This window comes from Heteronotia binoei, chromosome 21 (assembly GCF_032191835.1).
Source record: "Heteronotia binoei isolate CCM8104 ecotype False Entrance Well chromosome 21, APGP_CSIRO_Hbin_v1, whole genome shotgun sequence".
Lineage (NCBI taxonomy): Eukaryota > Metazoa > Chordata > Lepidosauria > Squamata > Gekkonidae > Heteronotia > Heteronotia binoei.
The window spans coordinates 78,823,538-78,851,019 of NC_083243.1; positions in this window are offsets into that span (position 1 = coordinate 78,823,538).

The following is a 27,482-nucleotide window of genomic DNA, read 5'->3' on the forward strand; positions in this document are numbered from 1 at the left end:
CTCTTACTGCGCCAACCCCAGTACTTTACACCAGGAAAGGATGAGCTCTGGCATCCATAAGGAGCCTACATTTGCCTACTGTTACCTGGCAAGGCCCCCCGTGAGAAAGCACTACTTAAGGGTTCCAGCATGGGGTCCTCAAGCCAAAGCTGATAAGCACTTGACCATAGACACAAAAGGGAGAGCAGGCTTGTTCTCTGTTCTGGATATATGATTAGATATTGTAGATAGAAACTCCATGGGAGGAAGGAGTGAGTCACAAAACACTTGGAAATGTTATGTTTCCCAGCCTTCTAGTTGACCTGCTTAAAAAAATAGTTGGTGAAAAAAAATAGCCCTGGTAGATAAAAGCCATGCATCCTACAATCTTGGGTCGAAGATAAGAAATTATTATGATTGTTGTTGTTGTTTGTTGTTGTTGTGTGTGTGTGTGCACATGCCTTGCTCTACCTTCATCAAGTCTCTACTTCTTCCTGCCCCTAATCTGGTCCCTTCCTGCCACTTCAGCTTTATCCGAAGACCATTCTCTTTTCTCTCTCTCCCTCTCTCTCTCCCCCTCTCTCCTGCCTCAGAGCTGTGTCGCATCATTTATAATTCTTAGACACACACCCTGCCACTTTCACACAGAGATATTTCCAAAGGTCAGCGAAGGGAAATGGTTAATTCATTTTTTTTTTCAATGCCTAACCTCCCCCCCTTTCACTTCCCATTCCCACCCTGTGTGAACAGGAAGTTTAAAAAGGAAAAGCTTTCTGAATCCAGCAGCTGGGAATAAAGGAATCCTGGAACTTTATGCTGCAGAAGCACAGAGACAATAACAAAGGTTTCCCTCTTCTCTAATTACTGAGGTTTTGTTGTTTTTAATGTCTCTGCAACTAACAAAGAGGCAGGGGAAATCCAGAGGCCAAACACTAGAGTGGGTTAACTAGCATGTTACTTTGAACTGCTGTAGGTGCTATTTACAGGGCAATCAAAAGGGTGCTTGGAAGTAATTTTTACTTAGGCCAGTAGATCCTACTTCCAAATAAATGTCTTGAAGTTTGGGGTGTACTGTGCTGAATAGCCATTGATTTACATGACATCTTGTAAAGCCAGCTTGAATTTCCATATAATTTCCATAAAATTAAATGTATACATTTTTAAATCATAGCTTGAATCCCAAGGAACCTTACCACTAATGGACAAGATTTCTGACAGCAGAGGAGATTTTCCTTATGACCTCACCTCCTCATTCCTGCTGAAGCCCTCAACAAAATGTTGCTTCTGGGCTACAGGAAACACCCAGAAATAACATGAAGGGAGAGCTGAAGGTCTGCAGCAGGATGATGGGGAGGCAATAAAAACCAAGTCCCCTTTTCATTAGAGGAAGGAAGCCATCTGCACGATGGGCTCTAACCCTCTGAAAGAAAGAAATTACTTTTGGGGGGGGGGGGGATATCATAAAACTTTAATGTGGAAAGCTTTGACTGATTAGAAAAAATGATCTTATGATGTGTACTCCCTCATATAGGCCATAAGGCAGACAATAAAGTTAGATGTGGGTCTGACAGGATGCTCCCCAAAAGTAAAGATGTGGTGCTCTGGCAGAAGAACTTCCCTGGTTTCATCCAAGCGGGCAGCCGTTTTGGTCTGAAGCAGTTGAACAAAGCAGGAGTCAGATCCTTCACATCCTACTCAGATCAAAGGTTTGCTCAATTTGTTTATTTTACTATTCTGTCATTGTGCCATTTTACATTCTAAACCACTGCCTACCAGATAATTTTACTTCACTGTCATTGGTTCTTAAATCTGTACCATGTTGCATTCTGGGCCACTGCCTACCAGCTATGTATGGCTCTGCTCAGCTATGTATGGCTTTGCTCACTGTGCTGGATTCCTCGTCTGATGAAGTGTGATTAAGAGCACACCAAAGCTTACATTCTAAATAAAAATTGGTTGGTCTTAAAGGTGCAACTTCACTCCTGCTTTGTTCCCTGGTTTCAGTGGCGAAAAGGGGTTTGAAGTTACATTTGCTGCATCAGGTAAAGCGCTCTGTTTGCCTCATGTGCGTGCCTCTGTGCAACAACAGGATAGATGATGACGGCCTCACACAATTCTGCTCCTTCAGTAACAGCATGTGCAGCTTTTGGATCAGTGCGGCAGGTCTGGCACAGTGGCTCTTCTCAGTCCTGCTCAACTTCCAGTGTTTATAACTGCTTTGAAGACATGTCGAGTGTTTCCTGTTTGTAGTCTGGAACTTATGATGCCAACTCCCCTCCTCCCTTCCCCAGCTATTGTTCCAGTGAGAGCTGCGCTGTGGTAACAATGGAGTGAAGTCCACTGTGAGCTTATAAAATGAGACTTCATCAGCTCTGGGAAGGAGTGAGGATGTGAAGGGTTTATCTGGGACGCAAAAAGACAGGGGGAAAGACGGGCACTTATCTGGGAGGGAAAAAGACTGGCACTTTCTCCTTGCATTTTCCCCTTCCTGGGTCTATAATAGCACAGGGAGTCAGTTTTGATTAGTAAAACATAACAGGAGGGATTAAAACCCCCCGATCCTGTAGTCCTGACCAAAATCAGGCCCTCATGCAGCTGCTATTTCTCTTGAAAAATGCTAGAAACATCCATTCATGGACCTCACAGCATCATATCTACTTTATCCTTTAAGAGTCTTAACTGAACCTAGAATTTTTCCACATCTTGAAGGGACCATCTTGCCCAGTTCGATCACATCTAAGCATTTTTTTGTGGAAGTGCAGTGTTTATCTTGCCTACTGGGGGTAAAGAAGGAACCAAATGAATTTAAGTTACATAAAAGAAAGATTAGAGTAGACATATAAAATATGAGCTTATTGGTAGGGTTGACAAGTTATTTAAAACCCCCATTGAGTTCCATTTGTATGCTACCATTTCCCAAGCAATCAACAGTTACATTTTCAAATCACATATGAAGAAATAAACAAAATACCAAATTAAATTCAATCAATCCAATCAATTTTGTATCAGCTTATATGACTAAATTCTCAAGCATTTTAAAAAACAAATTACAAATTTACATCCATCAAATAATAATAAGACATTAAAATTTCTATGATTTTGCAAACTATAAAATGAGTAATAAGTTAAATTTAAAATGTTAGAGAGTGAAATAAGTGAGTAAAAAGATACAACAATAAAATTCAGCAATAAAATCAAAGAGATTTGGGTCAATTCTAATTCCAGGAAACAAAATGAAACTTCTCCAATGTAACACAGTGATTTATGTTTCATTGAAATCATAATTGCTGGATATTTTGAAATTGATACAGTAATTTCAGGGTCAGGATCACCAATAAGTGAGAGAGCACCCATGGTTCCAATGGAAGATGACATTTAGATAAAATTGGGTATATCCAATGAGACTTAAAAGCTGACCATTGAGAACAAAACAATAAAAGGTGCACCAGGGTCTGAATCACACCAAATGAACAAGCACAAAGCCCATCTGAGTAGGAAATTTGTGCAAATTGTCACATTATTTCCTCAGATGGGAAGGCATTTAGTCTTGCAAGATTGAAAGCAAACCTATGAGATGGAGTAGTAAGGTAGCTTGCATATGCAGGAAGGTTCAGTGAAGGAGGAACCCCTAAAGAAAGAGGGGAACATATGCGCCTAGCATGTGCAGCTGTGCTGGCTCTGTCCCAATTTGACACCTTAAAGCTGCTGCATTCTAGCTGTTGACTACTGATCCAAAAAGGAAACCCAGACTAACTGTGGTAGTTGTGGTAGCAGTGCTGGGCTAAGTCTAGGAGAGCTGGATGCAAATCCCCACTCAGCCACAAAGCTTCCTGGGTGACTTAGGGCCAGCTACTCTCTCGCAGCCTAGCCTACCTCAAAAAGTTGTTGTTGGGATAAAATGAGGAAGGGAGAACCATGTTCTCTGCTCTGAGCTCCTACGGAGCTTGTCTCAAGCAGCCCCCCTGAATCAGGAGGTTGGAGAGGTGCCACAGACATGGCATCTCCAGGGAGACCCTGAAGGGGTTTCCTTTCGGCATGGGACTTTGCAAGAAGCCAGGGGCATAGCAGCGACTGTTCCTGTCCTTCTTGTTTGCCCCGAAGCTCCGCCGCCATGATCGCTATTATGGCAGTAAGAGATGAACAACCAACCACTTGCTCTTTTTTTTTCTTAACAGGCTTCTGATGCATCGCTTTCCTACCTCAAGCACGGCAATTCTACTCAGCAAGTAAGTTTGCTTTCAATACTACCTTGGCTAATGAGTCGTTTTACATAACAACAAACGGGACATTTCAAAGGAAGGGAAAGAGGTGGATTCCCCCCACACACACTTTCCCGTGAATGAGGATTCGAAAAGACAACAAACAACTGGCAACAATTTGAATTAGGCTGAATATAGATACTCACATTGACCCAGATTATAATTGAATATGTGTTAATGAGACTATTATCTGGCTATAATATGATCTGAACAAAAACAAGATATATTTTAGAGAGATTTGTCTTTGCCATCTGAATGCAACTGAAATGGCATCAACCAAAACACATGGCTAGAGGAGATTTGGAGAGACAGACTAACTGGGTCTCTGAGTTACTTTTCAACTTGAATTAATAGACTGAGTTATTTGGTAGAGAAAAATGGCATTACCAATCAAAATGTTTTATTAAAAAGATATAATGGTTACCATAACTTCTCTAAAGCAAGATCTTGGTTCATTAACAGAGTTGATTAAAAAGCAAATGGGAACTTTTATGTTGAAAGCTAGCAAAATCTTAAATCTACATGAGCAGAGTGTTAAAGCGATCTTGGTGACGTCTGTGGAATTGGAAATGGAGAGTGATCTGCTGGGAAACGAACAGAAGAAAACCATAATGAAACCTTATTGTGCAGTTAAAAAGAAGGATCAGAAATCAAGACTGATTTAAGTTTTTTCGAGAGGAACAAGTGGCATGGGATCCTTACTATTTTTACTGAGAGGGATGACTGCATTAAGGAGAGAAAAGGTACATCTCAGCAAAAAAATTAAGACGTGGAAATCTTTCAGGAAGAAGGGTCTTTGAACTGCTTCTCTCACTGTAGGTAATTAGATATGAAATTCTCGACAAGAATTGACATGTGATTTTAAAAGGCCAAATGAGATTTTTGGGTCATATTAAATAGTTCCTCCTAGAGCAATGTGGATATAAGAGTTAAAGGATTGAAAAGTTTTGAAAAGAATTTTATATAAATAAATAGTTAACTTGGATCAATTTTTAAGAAGGCAGACCACACAATTATTCTGTAATCTGGTAGATCTGCTCTTAATATGTTTGTTTGGAGAAATTGTTTATACTGAGACAGATAAATTACTATGTTTTTTTCTGCTTATTTTTTTTCTCTCTATGTTTTATGATATTTTTAATCTGATTTTTTTTCTTTTCGCTTGAAATAAGTAAGTTAGAAGGAGAAAGATATTTGTTTCTTATGCTCATTTTAATGACGACATTGTTAAAATAATGTTAGTCTGTACATAAGAACATAAGAGAAGCCATGTTGGATCAGGCCAATGGCCCATCCAGTCCAACACTCTGTGTCACACAGTAGCCAAAAAATTTATATATATATATATATATATATATATATATATATATATATATATATATATATATATATATATATATACACACACACACACACACACACACACACTGTGGCTAATAGCCACTGATGGACCTCTGCTCCATATTTTTATCTAACCCCCTCTTGAAGCTGGCTATGCTTGTAGCTGCTACCACCTTGTGTGGCAGTGAATTCCACATGTTAATCACCCTTTGGGTGAAGAAGTACCTCCTTTTATCTGTTCTAACCTGACTGCTCAGCAATTTCATTGAATGCCCATGAGATCTTGTATTGTGAGAAAGGGAGAAAAGGACTTCTTTCTCTGCCTTCTCCATCCCATGCATAATCTTGTAAACCTCTATCATGTCACCCCACAGTCGACATTTCTCCAAGCTAAAGAGCCCCAAGCATTTTAACTTTTCTTCATAGGGAAAGTGTTCCAAATCTGTAATCATTCTAGTTGCCCTTTTCTGCACTTTTTCCAATACTATAATATCCTTTTTGAGGTGCAGTGACTAGAATTGCACACAGTATTCCAAATGAGACCGCACCATCGATTTATACAGGGGCATCATGATACTGGTTGATTTGTTTTCAATTCCCTTCCTAATAATTTCCAGCATGGCGTTGGCCTTTTTTTATTGCAATCGCACACTTTCTTGACATTTTCAGTGCGTTATCTACCACGACCCCAAGATCTCTCTCTTGGTCAGTCTCTGCCAGTTCACAGCCCATCAACTTGTATTTGTAGCTGGGATTCTTGGCCCCATTGTGCATTATTTTGCACTTGGCCACATTGAACTTCATCTGCCACGTTGACGCCCACTCACCCAGCCTCAACAGATCCCTTTGGAGTGTCTCACAATCCTCTCTGGTTTTCACCACCCTGAACAATTTAGTGTCATCTGCAAACTTGGCCATTTCACTGCTCACTCTCAACTCCAAATCATTTATGAACAAGTTAAAGAGCATGGGACCCAGTACTGAGCCCTGCGGCACTCCACTGCTTACCGTCCTCCACTGCGAAGACTGCCCATTTATACTCACTCTCTGCTTCCTATTAATTAGCCAGTTTTTGATCCACGAGAGGACCTGTCCTTTTACTCCATGACTCTCGAGCTTACTAAGGAGCCTTTGATGAGGAACTTTATCAAAAGCTTTCTGGAAGTCAAGGTAAACAATATCTATCAGGTCTCCTTTGTCCACATGGTTGTTCACCCCCTCAAAGAAATGTAACATGTTAGTGAGGCAAGATCTTCCCTTACAGAACTCATGCTGAGTCTTCCTCAATAACTCGTGTTCATCAATGTGCCTACTCATTCTGTCCTTGATAATGGTTTCTACCAACTTTCCCGGTATTGAAGTCAGACTGACTGGCCTGTAGTTTCCTGGATCTCCTCTGGAACCCTTTTTAAATATGGGGTGACATTTGCTACCTTCCATTCCTCAGGAATGGAGGCAGATTTCAATGAAAGATTACATATTTTTGTCCGAAGATCCACAAGTTCAACTTTGAGTTCTTTCAGAACTCTTGGATGTATGTCATCCGGACCTGGTGACTTATTAGTTTTTAATTCATCCATCAGTTGTAGGACCTCCTCTCTTGTCACCTCAATCTGACTCAGGTCTTTCAACACCCCTTCCAATGTGGTTCGCGAGCAGGCAAACACTTCTCATCTTCCACAGTGAATATGGAGGCAAAAAATGCATTCAGCTTCTCAGCCATTTCCCTATCCTCCTTCAGTAATCCTTTTACCCCTTGGTCATCCAAGGGCCCCACTGCTTCCCCGGCTGGTTTCCTGCTTCTAATATAGTTGAAGAAATTTTTATTGTTGGTCTTTATATTTTTTGCAATATGCTCCTCATAGTCCCTTTTTGCCTGCCTAATCACAGTCTTGCATTTGATTTGCGACTGCCTGTGTTCCCTTTTATTAATCTCACTTGGACTAGCTTTCCACCGCTTAAAGGAGTCCTTCTTACCTTTTACAGCTTCCATTACTTTGTTTGTTAACCATGCAGGCCTTCTCTTATACCTGTTTGTACCTTTCCTAACTTGTGGTATATATTTTATCTGAGCTTCTAGGATTGTAGTTTTAAATAGCCTCCAAGCTGTCATGGGTGCTGGGGACCCTGCAGAAGAAGCTGAGCCTGCAGAAGAAACTGTGCCCCTGCCACATGCACCAGTGCCCCTGCCTCCTGCAGGAGAAGATCCAAGCCCCCCTGCCTCGCCCTCTCGGGTGGCTCGTGTGCGTGACCGCCTTCGTCAGGACCTCAGGGATCGGAGGAGGGCGGCACGCTCACGAGCAAGACGCTCCCTGAGCCCTGAGTTTTGAAAGGATTCTGGCCCTTCTAGGAGTGAGGATGCTTGAGTCTAAGCAGGATCCTGGCTGCCTCTCTGAGCCAGCAATTAGCCCAAATGGGCAACAGACAGCAGAGGGCTATATAGCTGTGGGCTTTGGGAGGAGGCTTTGTGGAAGCAACTAGTCACTTACCTGACATTCTAGCATCCACTCTGGCTTTTGACTTTGGCTTCTGGACCCCCTGACTTTGGCTTTGACTTCTGGACCCCCTGACTTCGGCTTCTCAACCTCTGACCTGCGATACCTGGACTGTGATTTGGTTTTGGTGCCTTGGACCCTCTTTGCTCACCAGCTACAGACCTTGGACTGCCCCTGGACTTTGCCTGACCCAGCCCCAGCCCGTGACAGATTGCTTCCACCCACACAAACACCCATTCCACAGGATGGATTCTGAAGCAAGTGGAACCACAGGACTACTGGCTGCGCTCCAAGCCCAGGTACAGCAGCTGACACAGGCAGTAGTGCACTTGCAGCAACAACCTGCGGCCAGTGCTCCAGCCAAGTGCCCAGTTCCTCCACCTGACAGATTTGGGGGTGCCGTGGAAGAATTTCCTGCTTTCCTAGCGCAGTGTCGGTTGTACTTCGAACTAAGAGCATGGGACTTCCCCAATGACAAAACAAAGGTGTGTTTCATCATCAGTCTGTTAAAGGGGCATGCGGCCAAATGGGCCACACCCTTGCTGGTTGCGTCCTCTCCCCTACTGACTGATTACCAGGGGTTTGAGGCCCACATGTCTGCTGCCTTCTCAAACCCAGTCCAAGCAGCCACAGCCAACCGGAAAATCAGGGCCCTGAAACAAGGCAAATCCTTGGTGGCTCAGTATGCCACCGAATTCAAGCTCCTGGCCCAAGACTTGGCGTGGAATGAGGCTGCCCAGATGGACCAGTTTACCGAGGGGTTGGCAGAGGAATCCTGGATGAACTGGCCAGGGTGGAGCAGCCACCCACGCTCCAAGAACTTATCACCCTCTGCCTCCGCATCGATGGCCGCCTGGAAAGTCGCCGCCAAGCCAAGACCAGAGGGCGCCAGCTCCCTGCGCCGTGCCACTTGGCTTCTCTCCCATCCCCAGCTAGTACCAGAGACGAGGGTGAGCCTACGCAGCTTGGAGCTGCTCGACCCCACCTGACTCCGGAAGAAAAGGCCAGACGCCGCACGCAGAATCTGTGCCTCTACTGCAGCACGGCAGGCCACTATGCCTCTGGCTGCCCTGCTAAGCGTCGGATACCCGGACCTTCATTGCCACCGCCACCAAAAGGGCAGCCCCAGGCATAAGTGGACCCTCCAGCCTGGGGCGACTAGCTGGGTCCTCTGAACAGCAGGCTGATACCCCGGGCCTGTTCCTGCTAACAGTCAAACTCCGTCTGCCCGATGGACGCTGGCTGTTCGTGTATGCCATGCTGGACTCGGGAGCGGCCCACTGTTTTGTAGATGCTGCCTTTGTAAAGCAGCACCAGATCCCAGTGCAGACAAAAGAGATTCCGACGCTGGTGGAGGCTATTGACAGGCGCCTCCTCCGTTCTGGCCCCGTCACCCAGGAGACCTGTCCCATCACCTTCCACGTCCAGCAGCACCAAGAACAGCTGCAGTTTGATGTCGCCCGCATGCCTCGCTTCCCGCTGATTCTAGGCCTTTCCTGGCTGAAGCTGCACAACCCCATCGTGGACTGGGCCCAGCAGGAACTACGCTTCCGAGACCCATGCCCCCATCTGACTCCTCCCACCACTCTAGCAGCCGGCATCCCGAGTGGTGGTCCTCAGCTCCCTCAGAAGTATGCGGATTTTGCCGATGTCTTTGAAGAGACAGGAGCAGATCAGCTTCCCCCTCACCGGCCCTATGACTGTGCCATTGATTTGGTACCTGGGGCACCACTCCCGGTGGGGCGTCTGTACCCAATGTCGGAGCCTGAGTTGGCAGCTCTGCGAGACTTCCTGGACAAGAACCTGAAACGCGGATTCATCCGACCCTCAACCTCTCCCCTGTCTGCTCCAGTCCTCTTCGTGAAGAAGAAAAATGGGGAGCTCCGGCTGTACAATGACTACTGGGCCCTGAACAAGATCACCATCCGCGACCGGTAGCCTTTACCACTGATCCCTGAACTCTTGGATCGCTTAAAGGGGGCCCAAATCTACACCAAGCTGGACCTCCGTGGAGTGTACAATTTGGTGCGCATACGGCCCAGAGACTAATGGAAAACCGTGTTTGGGACCCGATACGGGCAGTATGAGCACCTGGTGATGCCCTTCGGATTGACCAACACCCCTGCTGTCTTCCAGAGGTTCATGAATGACATATTCCGGGACCTGCTCGACCGCTTCGTGATCATATACCTGGATGACAGCCTAATTTACTCCCGCACTCCTGCCCAGCACACCGAGCACGTCCGCCAGGTCCTGCAGCGCTTATGAGCCCATGGCCTCTACGCCAAGCTGGAGAAGTGCGACTTTGAGCTGCGCTCCCTCGAGTTCCTTGGTCACATTGTGTCACCGCAGGGAATTTTCATGGACCCGAAAAAAGTGGAAGCAGTCCTGACCTGGCAGGCTCCTCAGAATCGCAAAGACCTGCAGCGGTTCCTTGGTTTTGCCAACTATCGGCAATTCATCCCGGGCTATGCATCCCTGACCACACCCCTGACTCAACTACTCCGCCCCAAAGAACCCTTCCGCTGGTCCCCAGAGGCCGATAACGCCTTCTCCACCCTGAAGACCCGCTTTGCCACCGGGCCACTCCTGAGATACCCCGACCCCCAGCTTCCCTTTACGGTGGAAGCTGATGCCTCCAACGTGGCCCTGGGAGCAGTGCTGTCCCAGCGCGAGGAGCCGTCCCAGCCACTCCAGCCCTGTGCCTATTACTCGCGCCAGCTCACTGCTGCAGAGAGGAACTATACCATCTGGGAGAGGGAGTTGCTCGCAATCAAGGCGGCTTTTGAGGTTTGGAGACATTACCTCGAAGGGGCTCGCCACCTGTTCAAGTGCTCACCGACCACCGGAACTTGGAGCACCTCCAGACCACCTGCCGTCTCAACCAGTGCCAGATCCGGTGGTCCCTATTCTTCTCCCACTTCGACTTCCGGGTCTCCTACATCCCCCATACCCAGAACCGGAAAGCAGACGCACTCTCCCGGAAACCGGAATACACCCCTGCTTCAACTGAGACCGCGCCCGCTGCTCCCATCCTGCCACCCTCAGTGTTTGCAGCCACCTCCACTTCACCAGCACTCGTGGAGGACATTCAGGCTAGCCAGGCCAATGATCCCTGGGTCCAGCAACACCTCCAGGCACTCCAAGATGACTCAACAGGCGAGTTCACGACTCGAGGCGGCCTCTTGCTACACCGCAAACGCCTCTGTGTGCCGCCCGGGCCCTTGCGGGCAGAAGTGCTACGCCTGACCCATGACTCATTACCTGCCGGGCACTTTGGACAGCATAAGACCACCCACTTGCTGACACGGGAATTCTAGTGGCCACGAGTTCGCTCCGATGTTGCCCGTTACGTCAGCTCCTGTGACGTCTGCCGACGGGCCAAAGACATCCCAGCCAAACCCTCAGGGTTGTTACAGCCCTTGCCCACACCCTCAGGACCCTGGGATACCATCTCGATGGACTTCATCACAGAACTTCCGCGATCCAAGGGTCAGACTTGCATCTTGGTGGTCGTCGACCTATTTACCAAGATGGCCCACTTCATTCCGTGCCCAAAACTTCCCACAGCTCAGGAGACGGCCCAGCTCTACCTGCAACACATCTTTCGTCTGCACGGACTCCCAGCCCACCTGATCTCAGATCGGGGCCCCCAGTTCTCCTCTCGGTTCTGGCAAGCCCTCCATTCCCACCTGGGTACTCGAGTGCACCTGTCCTCAGCCTACCACCCACAGACAGATGGTCAGACAGAGTGCACCAATGCCACGCTAGAGCAGTATCTCCGCTGTTACACCTGTTACCAGCAGGATGACTGGACCACTCTGTTGCCCCTAGCGGAGTTTGCATACAACAACGCGGTCCATTCATCCACCCAAATGACCCCGTTTGCTGCAACCTACGGGTACCACCCTCGGTTCTTCCCGGCGATCCTGCCACCCACGAATGTCCCCGCCGCCGATGCCTACCTGCAAGAACTCCGCGCCAGCCAAGACTTGCTCCGAGAGCAGCTACAGCGGGCCAAGGAGGCATATAAACTGGCTGCGGACCGGAAGAGGCAAGAAGGCCCTCCAGTGCAGCTGGGGGATCATGTGTGGCTCTCGACTCGCTACCTGCGCTGGCCTGGTCGGTCTCACAAGCTGGATGCACGGTTCATTGGACCCTACCCCATCATGGAACAAATAAACCCCGTCGCCTTCAGGCTCCAGCTGCCACCCCACCTCCGCATTCACCCTGTGTTTCATCGCTCCCTCCTTGTTCCGGCTGCACCCCCTGACCCAGCTCGGCCTCCTTCCCCACCACCGCCACCACCGGTGCTGGTGGATGACGAAGAAGAATATGAGGTGTGCCAGATCCTGGACTCCCGGTACCATCGTGGAGGCCTCCAGTACCTTGTGGTCTGGGAGGGATACGGCGCAGAAGACCGGTCTGGGGAGCCCGTGGACAATCTTCATGCCCCGGACTTGGTGCAACGGTTCCACAACGACCATCCTGACCTCCCAGGCCCCTCGATGGAGGGGGGCCCTGGGGGGGGGGATAGTGTCATGGGTGCTGGTGACCCTGCAGAAGAAGCTGAGCCTGCAGAAGAAACTGTGCCCCTGCCACCTGCACCAGTGCCCCTGCCTCCTGCGGGAGAAGATCCAAGCCCCCCTGCCTCGCCCTCTCAGGTGGCTCGTGTGCGTGACCGCCTTCGTCAGGACCTCAGGGATCGGAGGAGGGCGGCACGCTCACAAGCAAGATGCTCCCTGAGCCCTGAGTTTTGAAAGGATTCTGGCCCTTCTAGGAGTGAGGATGCTTGAGTCTCAGCAGGATCCTGGCTGCCTCTCTGAGCCAGCAATTAGCCCAAATGGGCAACAGACAGCAGAGGACTATATAGCTGTGGGCTTTGGGAGGAGGCTTTGTGGAAGCAACTAGTCACTTACCTGACGTTCTAGCATCCACTTTGGCTTTTGACTTTGGTCTCTGGACCCCCTGACTTTGGCTTTGACTTCTGGACCCCCTGACTTCGGCTTCTGAACCTCTGACCTGCGATACCTGGACTGTGATTTGGTTTTGGCGCCTTGGACCCTCTTTGCTCACCAGCTACAGACCTTGGACTGCCCCTGGACTTTGCCTGACCCAGCCCCAGCCCATGACACAAACTTCCCCAAGGGTTTTGACTGTATTTACCTTTCCTTTCAGTTTCCTCTTCACATGCCTCCTCGTCTCAGAGAATTTACCCCTTTTAAAGTTAAACATGGTTGTGCTGTGTATTTTTGATATGGTTAAGCTTAACCTGTTAGTTCTGTGTTGAGACTTCTCTAACTTTTTAATACTTATATGTGCTGAAGAAGAATAGTTTAGACTTGTATTTTAAGTAATAATTTAGTAAAAAGTCTATAATGAAAGATAAAGATGGTAAAATATAAGGGGAAAACAATACTTGCAGGTAGAAAGAATTGGGTATTTCATTTGGAGGCAGAAATGTAATTGATATATTTGCATTTTTCTTTGTTTCTTGTTTCCCACTTTGTATCCACCCCTCCCCCTCTTCAATGCCTCTGTATCTATGCTTATGCTTTTTCTTTTTATAGTTAAAATCAATAAAAATTATAAAAACTGGAAAAAGGTCTGGGTGGTAGATGATGTATGATTCATCTGCCTGAGACCCTGGAGAGTTGCTATAAGTCAAACTTTGATAGGCCATCCTACATATACGTACATACATTAGTTTGTGTGAAAGAACCAACTCATGTTCATTTTTCAGTTGAAACCAGAGACCTGGATAAATATGGCATTTGCATTACACATTCAGATGTACATGTGTTGAATGTAACTTGAGAATTATTTAGTGCATATTTTTTTAAAAAAAAAAATCAAGTAGATTGTACATTCATTTACTGCAACTTGTGAACAGGGCTAATATAAGACAAGTTTGTGTATGAAATGCTGGAGATTAAACCTGGGGCCTTCTGTGTGCAAAGCAGATGTTCTATCACTGAGCTATGGCTTCACCTAGTAGTCACAAGTCAACAGGGAATCTTGCAGGGGACAAGGCTTAGTCAGACTTAATAAAGTGTGGTGAGCTGGTTCAGACTGATGGGAGGGCTATTAAAGAGCAGCCAGTTGTTCATTGTTTAATCAAATATATTTTAGATGGTTGGAGTGCCATTTGCAAGCTGTGCTTCAAGGTGTCAGAGTATCTTGCACTGGCTCTGGCCTTTTATCCATGTGTTGCTTGGAGTCATTAATGTGTAACATTTGTGGCATGAACACCAGTGAGAGGAGCAGTGGTTATACACTACTTACAGAAAGTTAAACTTGGCACAACCCAATAACATTAGTGATAGTTGTTTTTAATTATTATATTAGTTTCTCACACGAGAATACTGCAGAAATATTGCTTCAGCATAAAATGTGTTATTGGCAGGACTTTTTTGTAGAAAAGCCCAACAGGAACTCATTTGCATATTAGGCCCCACACCCTGATGCCACCATTGTTTCACACAAGGCTTTTTTTGTAGAATAAGTCCAGCAGGAACTTATTTGCATGTTAGGCCACACATCCTGATGCCAAGCCAGCTGGAACTGCATTCCTGTTTTTAAAATGCTCTGGTTATTGGCCATTTATGGATTTCTTGCTGAAAATATTTCTTTTCTTATGGTTGTCCTCCCGTTTTGTTTTTCACAGGTCTGTGTTGCTTATGAAATTCCAGTTGGGTGTTTGACAATAAAATTTCCTTCCCTCGTCCTTTTCCATTTGGCAAACTTTGCGTTTTTCCTTTCTGCTTTCTTTGAGCCAAAGCCCCTGTGCATCCCTCTTGTTTACTTCCTTGTATGTGCCAAAGAGCATCCCTGTTCAAGTTAGAAGATAGAAGAAGAAGATATTGGATTTATATCCCGCCCTCCACTCCGAAGAGTCTCAGAGCGGCTCACAATCTCCTTTACCTTCCTCCCCCACAACAGACACCCTGTGAGGTGGGTGGGGCTGGAGAGGGCTCTCCCAGCAGCTGCCCTTTCAAGGACAACCTCTGCCAGAGCTATGGCTGACCCAAGGCCATGCCAGCCAGGTGCAAGTGGAGGAGTGGGGAATCAAACCCGGTTCTCCCAGATAAGAGTCCGCACACTTAACCACCACACCAAACTGGCTCTCCACACCAAACTAGCAAAGGAATGAGCAGAGGCTCTGGGAATACCTACAGTGACACTGCTAAAATAGGTCATAAAACAAACCGGCTTTGGATAGCTGCCCTATTTTGCAGGTCTCATTTTGGAGGGATGCAGGATTTATACGTTTCCGGCGGCCTCGGCACTTCCTGATTTCAGCTGGCAACAGAAGTGGAAGTACCAAAATACTATGAGAAAGTAATAAAGTTTGTGCAGTAACTCTTTCAGCTGAGATAAAGATAATAAAAGTTGATGTTTTCTGAACTCGTTTTATTAACCTGTGTTAGGGGGAAAAACCTCCACAAATACATCAAATATTTATTTATTTAGGCTGTTTCTATGCCACCTCTTCAGAGTCCTTTTGAAGACAGTTTACCATTAAAACAATGTTGCAGCGCTAAAAACCTGCCATTAGACATAAAGCAGAGGCAAACCACTGAAAATCTGGCCAGATTAAACCCCAAATTAAAAGTTGGGTAAAAAAGATGTTGGGGGATAGGGGTTGCATGCAGATGCTAACAGGTCAGTAGCATTGGAGGAAGCAAGGCCACATAGCCCATAAAGTAAAAACTTGCCCAAAATATATTTCTTCATGGATCTAGAGTAGTAAAATTCAACACAAAAGACAGGAAATACCACTTCTTCAGTCATAGGCACCATAGGACTTGAGCAATTGCTTGACCCTCCATATGAAGGTCTATCTCATAGAATCATAGAGTTGGAAGAAACTTCCAGGGTTATCTAGTCCAACCCCCTGAACAATGCAGGAAATTCACAATTACCTCCCCCTCACACACACCCCAGTGGCTCCTGCTCCATGCCCAGAAGATGGCAAAAAACCCTCTGGGATTCCTGACTAAACTTGCCTGGAGAAAAATTGCTGCCTGACCCCAAAGTGGCAAACAGAATTTTCCTGGGGATGTAAGAAATGGCCATGAGAATTAAGCATTGATGCAACGGTGAGGGACGGTGGCTTAGTGGTAGAGCATCTGCTTGGGAAGCAGAAGGTCCCAGGTTCAATCCCTGCCATCTCCAACTAAAAAGGATCCAAGCAAGTAGGCAGGAAAAACCTCAGCTTGAGACCCTGGAGAGCCGCTGCCAGTCTGAGTGGACAATACTGACTTTGATGGACCGAGGGTCTGATTCAGTAGAAGGCAGCTTCATATGTTCATATGTTCAACCCTTCCTGTCCTCCTTCTCACGATCTGCCTAAGTTCACAGAATCAGCATTGCTGTCAGATGCCATCTAAGCCTCTGTTTGAAAACCTCCAAAGAAGGAGAGGCTACCACCACCCGTGGAAGCCTGTTCCACTGTGGAATTGCTCTGTCAGGAAGTTCTTCCTAATGTTTAGTCAAAAAACTCTTTTGATTTAATTGCAACCCATTGGTTCTGCTCTGCCCTTACACCCTCTGAAAATGTGTAGTGTTTATGGTTGTTGCCTTATAATGCCACCCTAATCAGGGTTAGTTTCTTCTAAATCAATTGAATTAAATTGGTTCAGAAGTGTGTAACTCTGCTTAGGACAACATTGCAAGTTACAGTTGCCAACTTCAAATTGGGACATTCCTGGAGATTTTGGAATGGATCATGGCAAGGACAGGGCTTAAGGAGAGGAGGGTATGCTACCATAAAGCCCACCCTCCAAAGCAGCCATGGGAACTGATAACTGTAATCTAGAGATCAGTTGTAATTCTCACACACTCCAGGTCCCATCTGAAGGCTGGCAATCCTACTGCAGGTATGACAATCCTAGAACAGGGGTGGCCAATGGTAGCTCTCCAGATGTTTTTTGCCTACAACTCCCATCAGCCCCAGCCAGCATGGCCAATGGCTGGGGCTGATCGGAATTGTAGGCAAAAAACATCTGGAGAGCTACCGTTGGCCACCCCTGTCCTAGAACATTAGCATCAAAGAGAAATAGGCCACAAGACTTCAATGAGGTTTGAACTAGTACAGTAAGGGGTAGCAGTGATTCAGCCTGCATAGTAGCCTGTAAAAGATACAATCAGACCTAGGGTACTACAGTGAAAGATAGATTATATAAACGCCAAAAAACTGTGGAAAATTAATGAATAAGTATTAAATATATTTATACAAGTAAAGAAATTACTCTAAATCACCTTTTACAAAAATACATAGCAGTATACAAAATGTCTCAGATTCAAAAGTCCATAGTGAGAATAATAAAGCTACAATGCTATTTTTCCATTCATCATGTCAGTTTCCGACTTCAAGCGCTTGTAAACCATGCGCCCACATCTGTGGGTAAATCAAAGTGCCAGTGCTACAAGAATTCCACGTGCAATCAGTTCTTATTTTTCATTGGTATTTCTTCAGTTCTTTTTTCAAAGTTGCCAGACTAGAAGCTTCACTATTTATGAAAACTTTTTAGAAGTGGGTAGCCAACAGCCTCCGACAGTAAAGCTCGCCTATGTTACTGTTTCCATATACACCTTTATCAAAGAGACGTACCCCACTCATCATGTTGTGTCTTGAATTCGTCCCCGGAAAGTACAGCACTGCACCTGCGGGCAATGACTAGAAGGGATGACCGCAGCCCGCCTATTACGATCAGTGGCGGGAAGTTTAACTGGTCAGGATTGGACCTGACCAGGAAGAGGGCTGTTCCAGGAAATGTATATAATAGGGGACCCGGACCCGCCATGTTGTCTTTGTGATGTACTCGCCAATAAAGTATGTTGCCTTCTGAACGTCTCCGAACTCAGTACATTACACTGTCAATGAAGGTGGGATCCTGTTGAGCAGCCAACCTTTCACCTGGCCGCTCGCAAGTCCCATGCATCGAGCTCTAGTGCTGCCGCACGTCTGCAACACACACTACTGAGGTCATGGCTGTGGCTCTAGGACAAACCCTACCAGAATACAACATCACCTGGCCCAACTTATGGGAATCATGGATGGACCGGCTCAGCTACTACATCGAGCTACATAAAATGGAGGAAGTGGTGGAGAAGAAGGCGCTTCTCCTGAGTTCGTGCGGGATGGAGACCATCCAGTTGATGAAGCAACTCATCGCACCGACCACCCTCGCAAGGGCCACCTACAACCAGTTGGTCACGGCAATGACAAACCACTTGGTGCCCCAGCTGTCCCGTCTCACACACAGGCACGCATTCTACACACAACAGCAGAGACAGACTGAAACCACCGCCAACTATCTTTCAGGTGAGATGCGATTTTCCAGGGGACCTGAAGGAGATTCTGCTGGACCATTTTGCAGTAGGTGTCCAGAAGGAGAAACTGTGCCGCAAGTTGCTGGCATACAAGGACAAAGACCTCATGAAAGCGCTTCGACAGGCGACTGCCTTTGAACAGACACACAGCAGCCCATCCACGCATCAGGTCGCCACTGCCTCAATCTCGGAGGGCTCCAATGAGGAAGAGGCACACCGGCTTCACCGCCAGCCATGCGGCGGGCCGAAACCATCAACCTGACCATGGGCCGCGGAGAAGCCAGCCAGCACAAAGTGTGCCAGCTGTGGAGACCCACACGAGCAATGAGACTGCCCCTACTGAAACGCGAATTGCAGAAGCTGTGGAAAGGTGGGCCACATCGCACGAGCTTGCAGGCCAGAACCAACAGGAGGCACCAGTCCTCACACCATGACTCGACAGACGCACGCACAACAGCCTCAACCAGCATCCAGGTAATGAACTTGCCCCTGGACACTCTGGAAAAGATCAAAGTGTCAGTCTTAATAGAGGGGGGGGGTGCTTGATGGAATTGGACTCGGGATCCTCCATCTCCATAATTTCAGAGGAGATCCTCAGAAAACTCTGCCCCCACAACCGGCTACCCTTGTGGCCCGCAGAGTTCATATTGTGGGACTTTCAGAAAAACTCAGTACAGATCATGGGGTGGGCCAGAGTTTGAGTTGAGTTCAAAACCTTTAAGGGGGCCCTGGACATACTTGTTGTAAAGTGCCAGCTCACCACCTTACTGGGATTGGCTTGGTTTAAGCCCCTGGGCATCAAAATCATAGGGGTGGACCAAATTCAGACCCACAATTTCGCCCAGGTGTGCCAGACATTTCTGGAAATATTCGACGAAGCTCTGGGAACCTACAGGGGGCCATCTATCGCACTGCAGCTGGACCCAACGGTATGGCCCTTAAGGCTGAAGGCTCAGCGGGTTCCATTGGTGCTTAAGCCAAAAATAGAAGCCGAAGTGGACCACCTCATGGCCCAGGGAATGTTAGAGCCCGTCTCCCATGCTGCATGGGAAACCCCCATAGTCACCCCAGTAAAGCCAAACAGGGATGTGCGCATTCGTGTAGACTACAAATGCACAATTAATAAAGCACTCCAGGACCACCCGTACCCCGTCCCGGTGGTCAGCCATGTCATCACTTCCCTGGCTGGCTCTAAGATTTTTGGGAAGTTGGACCTGGTCCAAGCATACCAACAGCTCCTGGTGGATGTGCAAATAGCCAAGGCTCAGACCATCGTTACGCACCAGGGTGCCTTCAAGGTATGGAGGCTACAATTTAGGGTTAGCATGGCTTTGGGAATTTTCCAAAGCTTAATGGACTCTCTCCTTAAATGGATTCCCGGAGTACAACCCTTTTTCGACAACGTTCTGATAGCAGCACCCACCGCCTGCAAGAGGTGCTCCACTGTTTCCAGAATGCAGGTCTCAAGGTAAAGTAGGAGAAGTGCTCGCTTGGGGTGCCAAGGGTGGAGTTCCTGGGGTTTGCAGTGGATGCCATGGGAATCCACCCAGTGGCCAACAAGACCAGGGTGATAGTCCAGGCCCCGGCCCCCACTTGCAAGGTGGAGATTCAAAGTTTTTTGGGGCTCCTGAACTTTTATCATTCATTATTGCCCCATAAAGCAGCCCTCACCGAATCCCTACATAGACTCCTAGATAACGGCGCCCCATGGGCCTGGGGAAAAAAGCAGGCTGCCACCTTCCAGGCAGTCAAGGACATCTTGGTTTTCAACGAGGTGCTCCACCATTTTGACGAATCCCTTCCAGTGATTCTGGCCTGCGAAGTTTTCCCTTACAGGGTGGGCGCCATCCAGGGCCACCAAATTCCGAATGGGAGAGAGGTTCCCGTGGCCTATTACTCTCGGACATTGACCCAGGCAGAGCGTAACTACGCCCATATTGACAAGGAGGCATTGGCAATCGTGGCAGGCGTATACAAATTCAATGACTACCTGTATGGTAGGCGTTTCATGATTGCCACGCACAAGCCATGACTCGGCCTTTTCACCCTGGACCGCCAAATACCGCACACCCTGTCGCAGCGGGTCCTGCAGTGGAATGAGTTCCACAATTCGTACACGTACAAGCTCGTTTATCGCCCCGGCAAAGTGATGGGGCAAGCCGACGCCCTCAGCCACCTTCTGCTGCCGGTGATGGACCCCAATCCAGCCCCGACTCACCACGTGATGCTACTGGAGTCTCTACCAGAGAGGCCCCTCCACGCCGCAGAGGTAGCCCGGTTCATGGGTAGAGACCGCATCCTTGCACGCATTTTGGACTGGGTGGGAAGGGGTTGGCCCACGGGCAAATTGGACGCTGAATCCAGGCCCTTTGTTTCTTGCTGGGAGGAACTTTCCTTACACAAAGGGTGCATTCTCTGGAGCAGCAGAGTGGTGGTCTCCCCCCCTCACTCTGGAAGCAAGTGCTCGAAGCCTTGCACGAGACGCACTTTGGAATAGTGCACATGAATGCCCTGCCACAGAGCTATGTCTGGTGGCCAGGGATGGATAAAGAGATAGAGGGGTGGGTTAGAAGTTGCCAGCCCTGCCAAGAGTCCCGGCCTACTCCACCTGGTGCCCCAGTTCACCGCTGGGAATCTAATCGGGTGCCATGGTCCCGGCTACACCTAGACTTTGTGGGGCCATACCAGGGGCAAATATTCTTTATCTTGGTGGACGCTTACACGAAGTGGCTGGAGGTGATTCCCGTGGCTTCCACCTTCAGCACGGCCACAGTCAGAGCCTTACAGGGGGTTTATAGCACCCACGGGATCCCTGAAACCGTAGTGACAGACAACATTACTGCTTTTACCTCCTGGGAGTTCCAGGAGTTCCTGAATAGGTACCTCATCCACCACATATGGTCCACTCCCTTTCACCTGACCACTAATGGCCAAGCAGAGCGCATGGCTCGCACCACCAAGGAGGCCCTGGGGTGAATAGTTCAAGGAGATTGGGATCACCGACTGTCCGCCTTCCTGTTTGGGAACAGGATCACCCCTAACCCGGCTATGGGCGTAAGCCCCACCGAGCTGCTCATGGGCAGGAGGTTAACTACCAGGCTACATAAGTTGCACCCCGACCGGGCCCCAGACCTCCGCTGCTCCCCCGAGACCAGGGAGGCCACTAGGAGGTTCTTTCCTAGGCCGGAGTAGATATCAGTGTGGGTGCTGCAGGTCACCAGGTCCTGCTCATACGAGGTCTCGTCAGAGGGGTGGCAGCTCCTTCGCAGACACATAGACCAATTGCGCTGCCGCACCCTGCCGGAGGAACCAGCAGGGCCAGGGGGAGTGGGGAGAGGGGAGAGCCCAGAATCGCCACAATAAGCTACCCTGCCAGCCTTGCCGGCTTTGCAGGCGGAAGAGCCCCGCAGGGACAGGGACGACCCCTCTCCAACGGGGGAGTTTCCTCCACAGGCTCAGGACAATGCTCTGCCGACCTCAACCTACAGCGAGGCACCAGCAGTTACAGAACCCCTGGATGCAAGCCGAGCTCCCCAGATCAAACCTCGATGGTTGCACAGGGCCACCCACTTATTTGAAAGACTATGTATCTTGAACTGGGGGGGGGAGGAGTGTTGTGTCTTGCGTTTGTCCCCGGAAAGTACAGCACAGTGTGCCTGTGGGCAATGACTAGAAGGGACGAATGCAGCCCGCCTATGACGATCAGTGGTGGGAAGTTTACCTGGTCAGGATTGGACCAGACCAGGAAGAGGGTTGTTCCAGGAAATGTATATAATAGGGGACCCGGACCCGCCATGTTGTCTTTGTGATGTACTCGCCAATAAAGTATGTCGCCTTCTGAACGTCTCCAAACTCAGTAAATTATACATCACATCACGAAACACTTCACACAGCATTAGCCCAGGAGAGACCTCTTTTGTCTAATGCTTATTTCTCAGTGGAGTATGGAGGAACATTGAATCCACCTGCCATTGGAAATGGTACAGCCCATATACTACCTCCCTGGGAAATAAGTCAAACAGCTTCTTGCAAAGCTGCAGATTGCATTGAGCCTTTGTTTTACTGCCCCCTTACCTTTAAGGATGCCAACTGCAGCTTGAGGAGTTCCTGGAGTTTCAGAGTGATGCCTGGTGAAGGCATAATTTGGGAAGGGAAAGGAGCTTAGTGGCGATATGATGCAACAGAGTCTGTCATCTGAAGCTGTCGTTTTCTCCAGAGAACTGATATCTGTAGTCTAGACATCAGTTGTAATTCCAGGAGAACTCTAGTCCCTACCATAAAGCTAGTGACCCTATCCTGATACTACCCTAGAATGCTCAAGAATTAAATGCAAGCTACCCACAGAGGCCAAAGTGGTAACAGTTAAATTTCCCTACTTTGTATGTGATGAAAGACCATTCGCTTCCCACCTAGTGCATTTCCTCTTACTTGATATGTGAGCCAGCTGGGAAAAATCAACAATTATGATGGGCCAGGTCATTTTCAAAAATTTATTGGGAGGCATTTGAGCAGACATGTCAATCAGAAGGCAGACTCAGGAACACTTCTCAGGAAAACTGAGCTATTTACAAGCTCTATAGCTTTGAGTATGTATCATGGCTGTCAGTAACTTTAGTGGGAGATCTCTCTTGCCACCCACTCTGCTGGCCTGAATTCTTCCACCTTCTCCCCAACACCACTGGTCTTGTCTTCCTCCCAGACCTTCCACCTCCACATCTGCTGCATTCATAGCCAGTATTTCCTCTAAGCTGAGTTAGAGTGAGTTAGCTCACAGATTTTTGTCCTTTTGCTCCCACAGTTTTGTTTTAGCTCAGGAAAAATAGCCCCAGAGCAAACAAATTTATGCAGCAGTTCACAACTTTAATGCCAGGAGCTCACAGTTTTAATGCCAGTAGCTCACAAAGTAGAATTTTTGCTCACAAGACACCATGGCTTAGAGGGAACATTGCTCATAGCCTATTATCTCTGGTTCCACTGTTCCTACTCAGATAAATGCAGAACAGATCAAAAGAAGAAGAAAAAGACGATGACATTGGATTTATATTCCACCCTCCACTCAGAGTCTCAGGGCGGCTCACAATCTCCTTTATCTCCCTCCCCCACAACAGACACCCTGTGAGGTGGGTGAGGCTGAGAGGACTCTCACAGCAGATGCCCTTTCAAGGACAACCTCTGCCAGAGCTATGGCTGACCCAAGGCCATGCCAGCAGGTGCAAGTGGAGGAGTGGGGAATCAAACCCAGTTCTCCCAGATAAGAGTCTGCACACTTAACCACTACACCAAACTGGCTCTCTTTCAGAGGGCAGACTTCTTTCTGGTAGGGTCTGGAGTTATCCATTTTTTAAAGTCCTTCCACCTCAACACCATTTTCTTTGCCTCAATCTCCCTCGTCTACTATCCCCCACACCCCTTGCCAACAGAGTGCTTTGCCCACCATTATTTTAAAATCTGCAATTGCTGGATCACAACGTCATAACAACCTATTGCCACAATATCCAGCTCCTTTGAATTTCCAGCCTTTATTTTCAAAGAGGTACCTCTTGTATCGACACAACAGTAAGAGACAGAGACTGATTTACATCAGAGCACCCAAAGTTTAAAGCAGTAACTTAACAATGTAAAATATCAAACATAAATTGGCCTTTGCTACAAATAAAATCTTTCTGCGGGCAAGGTTTAACTGGAGTTCGTCACCTGAAATATGTTGAAATTCAAGCCTTTCAAAAGCCCACCGCTCCTGTGAAGCCTCTGTCTGTTGCTTCATCCTATGCCCAGCTAGAATTGCCAACCTCCAGATAGGGTCTGGAGATCTCCTCAAATTACAGCTGATCTTCAGATTACATAGATCTATTTCCCTGGAGAAAAATGGCTGCTTTAGAGGGTCAACTCTATAGCATTTAACTGGCCAGGATTGGACCTGGCCTGACGGAGGGTTGTTCCGGGGCATGTATATAATCGGGACCCGGCCCGCCATTCCCTCTCTTGTGATGTACTTGCTAATAAAGTATGTTGCCTTCAACACGTCTCGTCACTCAGTACATTACAGCATTATTCCCTGCTAAGGACCCCCCCTCTCCAAACCTAGATCTGACAACCTCCAGGTGTTAAAGCAACAACATGGGATCACAGTTTATAACAGAGGAGATACAAACAAACAAACACTGTGATATCCTGGCTAACACATTTAATAAAACTTTTATCAAGAATCTTACAAATATTTTGTCACATTATAAAGAAGTACAACCTTTTGTTGTTTAGTCACACAGTCAAGTCTGACTCTTTGCAACCCCATGGACCAAGTCATGCCAGGCCCCCGTCTTCCACCATCCTCTGAAGTCCGCTCAAATTCATGTTAGTTATATCAGTAATGCTGTCCAGCAATCTCATCTTTTGCCATCCCCTTCTTCTTTTGCCTTCTATCTTTCCCAGCATCAGTGTCTTCTCCAGTAAGTGCTCCCTTCTCATTTGGTGGCCAAATATTTGAGCTTCAGCTTCAGCATCTGACCTTCCAGGGAACAATATTACAAAGAAAATTCCATCCAATGAGCACCCAGATATAGGGTCATTTTGTCAAAGATTTCCTCAGGAGTATTCCTATTTACTTCAGAGTTATCAGCCACTTGTTACAATTCAGTATGTGTATTGGGAGCAAGCCAGTTCTTACCTTCTTCTCTAAACAGATGCAAAAGCCTTCTGTATTTGGCTGGCAAAATGCTCTCTGCAACCTCTTTATTTCCTTCAAAATTAGCATCCTGGAAAAAACCACAGTAGTTATAACAAGATACAACACAAAGCTGAAACAGAATAAATAATATTTTTTTTTGACAAGATGGTTCTGCAGTTATTCAGTAAACGTAAGAAATAGAGCCCAGTTAATCTTTGGAAAGTATATATACATATTTAAAGTGCATCTAAGTAGAAGTATTATACACGCTTTTCAGCCCACAACAATTTTGATTAGTTTTATATATAACTGAATTTAAGGTAATGACATGAATGATTATGCCTGTTTTTGCATATAGCACTGACACTATTTGGTTGAAATTTTTTGGCTGCCGATCCGCATTGGGAAATCTAAAAGCCAGTTTTGGTCCTAATGATTTTGGGAAATATTTGTAAGTCAGTAAGCTATATAGTTAACAAGAGTGAGGAAAGCAGTAATGGGATACAATCTCAAAAATGATAGAATGATCTCGGTCCGCATCCAAGGCAAACCATTCAATATCACAGTAATCCAAGTCTATGCCCCAACTACTGATGCAGAAAAGGCTGAAGTTGACCAGTTCTATGAAGATCTACAACATCTTCTAGAATCAACACCCAAAAAAAGATGTCCTCATCATCATAGGGGACTGGAATGCCAAAGTAGGAAGTCAAAAGGTAACTGGAACAACTGACAAGTTTGGCGTTGGAGAACAAAATGAAGCCAGGCAAAGGCTAGTAGAGTTTTGTCAAGAGAACAAACTGGTCATAGCAAACACCCTCTTCCAACAACCTAAAAGGTGACTCTACACATGGACATCACCTGATGGGCAATACAGAAATCAGATTGATTATATACTCTGCAGTCAAAGACTATAAGCTCCTTACAGTCAACAAAAACAAGACCTGGAGCTGACTGTGGCTCAAATCATGAGCTACTCATTGCAAAATTCAGGCTTAAACTGAAGAAAACTGGGGAAGCCATTAGGCCATTCAGATTTGACCTTGATCACATCCCTTATGAATATACAGTGGAGGTGAAGAATAGATTTAAGGAACTAGAGTTGATAGACAGAGTGCCAAAAGGACTATGGAAGGAGGTTTGTGACATTGTACAGAAGGCAGCAATCAGCACCATCCCAAAGAAAAAGAAATGCAAGAAAGCAAAGTGGCTGTCTGATGAGGCTTTACAAATAGCTGAGGAAAGAAGGAAAGCAAAAGGCAAAGGTGAAAAGGAAACACTCACCCAACTGAATGCAGATTTCCAGAGAACAGCAAGGAGAGAAAAGGAGGCCTTCCTGAAGGAACAATGCAAAGCAATAGAGGAAAATAATAGAATGGGAAGGACAGGAGATCTTTTCAAGAAAATTGGAGAAATCAAGAGTACGTTTTGTGCAAAGATGGCCATGATAAAGGACAAAAACGGTAGGGACCTAACAGAAGCAGACGAGATCAGGAAGAGGTGGCAAGAATACACAGAAGAATTATACAAGAAGGAACTCAATGTCCTTGACAATCATGACAGCGAAATCACTGACCTTGAGCCAGATATCCTGGAGAGTGAAGTCAAATAGGCCTTAGAAAGCATTACTAACAACAAAGCAAGCAGAGATGACGGTATCCCAGTTGAGCTATTCAGAGTCCTAAAAGATGATGCTGTTAAAGTGATACACTCATTATGTCAACAAATTTAGAAAATGTAACAGTGGCCACAGGATTGGAAAAGGTCAGTTTATATTCCAATCCCAAAGAAGGGATGCCAAGGAATGTTCAGACTATCACACCATTGCACTCATTTCATATGTCAGCAAGGTCATGTTAAAGATCCTACAAGCTAGGCTTCAGCAGTATGTAGATTGGGAACTACCAGAAGTTCAAGCTGGGTTTCGGAGAGGTAGAGGAACTAGAGATCAAATTGCCAACATTCACTGGATTATGGAGAAAGCATGAGAGTATCAGAAAAATTTCTATTTCTGTTTCATTGACTATGCTAAAGCCTTTGATAGTGTGGATCACAACAAACTGTGGCAAGTCCTTAAAGAGATGGGAGTCCCAGACCACCTCACATGTCTCTCCTGGGGGTCTCCTAAGGGTCAAGAAGCAATGGTCAGAACAGGATATGGAACAACTGATTGGTTTAGAATAGGAAAAGGAGTTCGACAAGGATGTATATTGCCACCCTGCTTATTTAATTTATATGCAGAGTATCTCATGCGGAATGCTGGCCTGGATGAAGCACAAACTGGAATTAAGATTGCTGGGAAAAACATCAACAACCTCAGAGATTGTAGCACCATTGTATTGTTTTAGCTTATTTTTAATATTAATTTATATATTGTATTTATACCGTTGTTGATTGATTTTATTA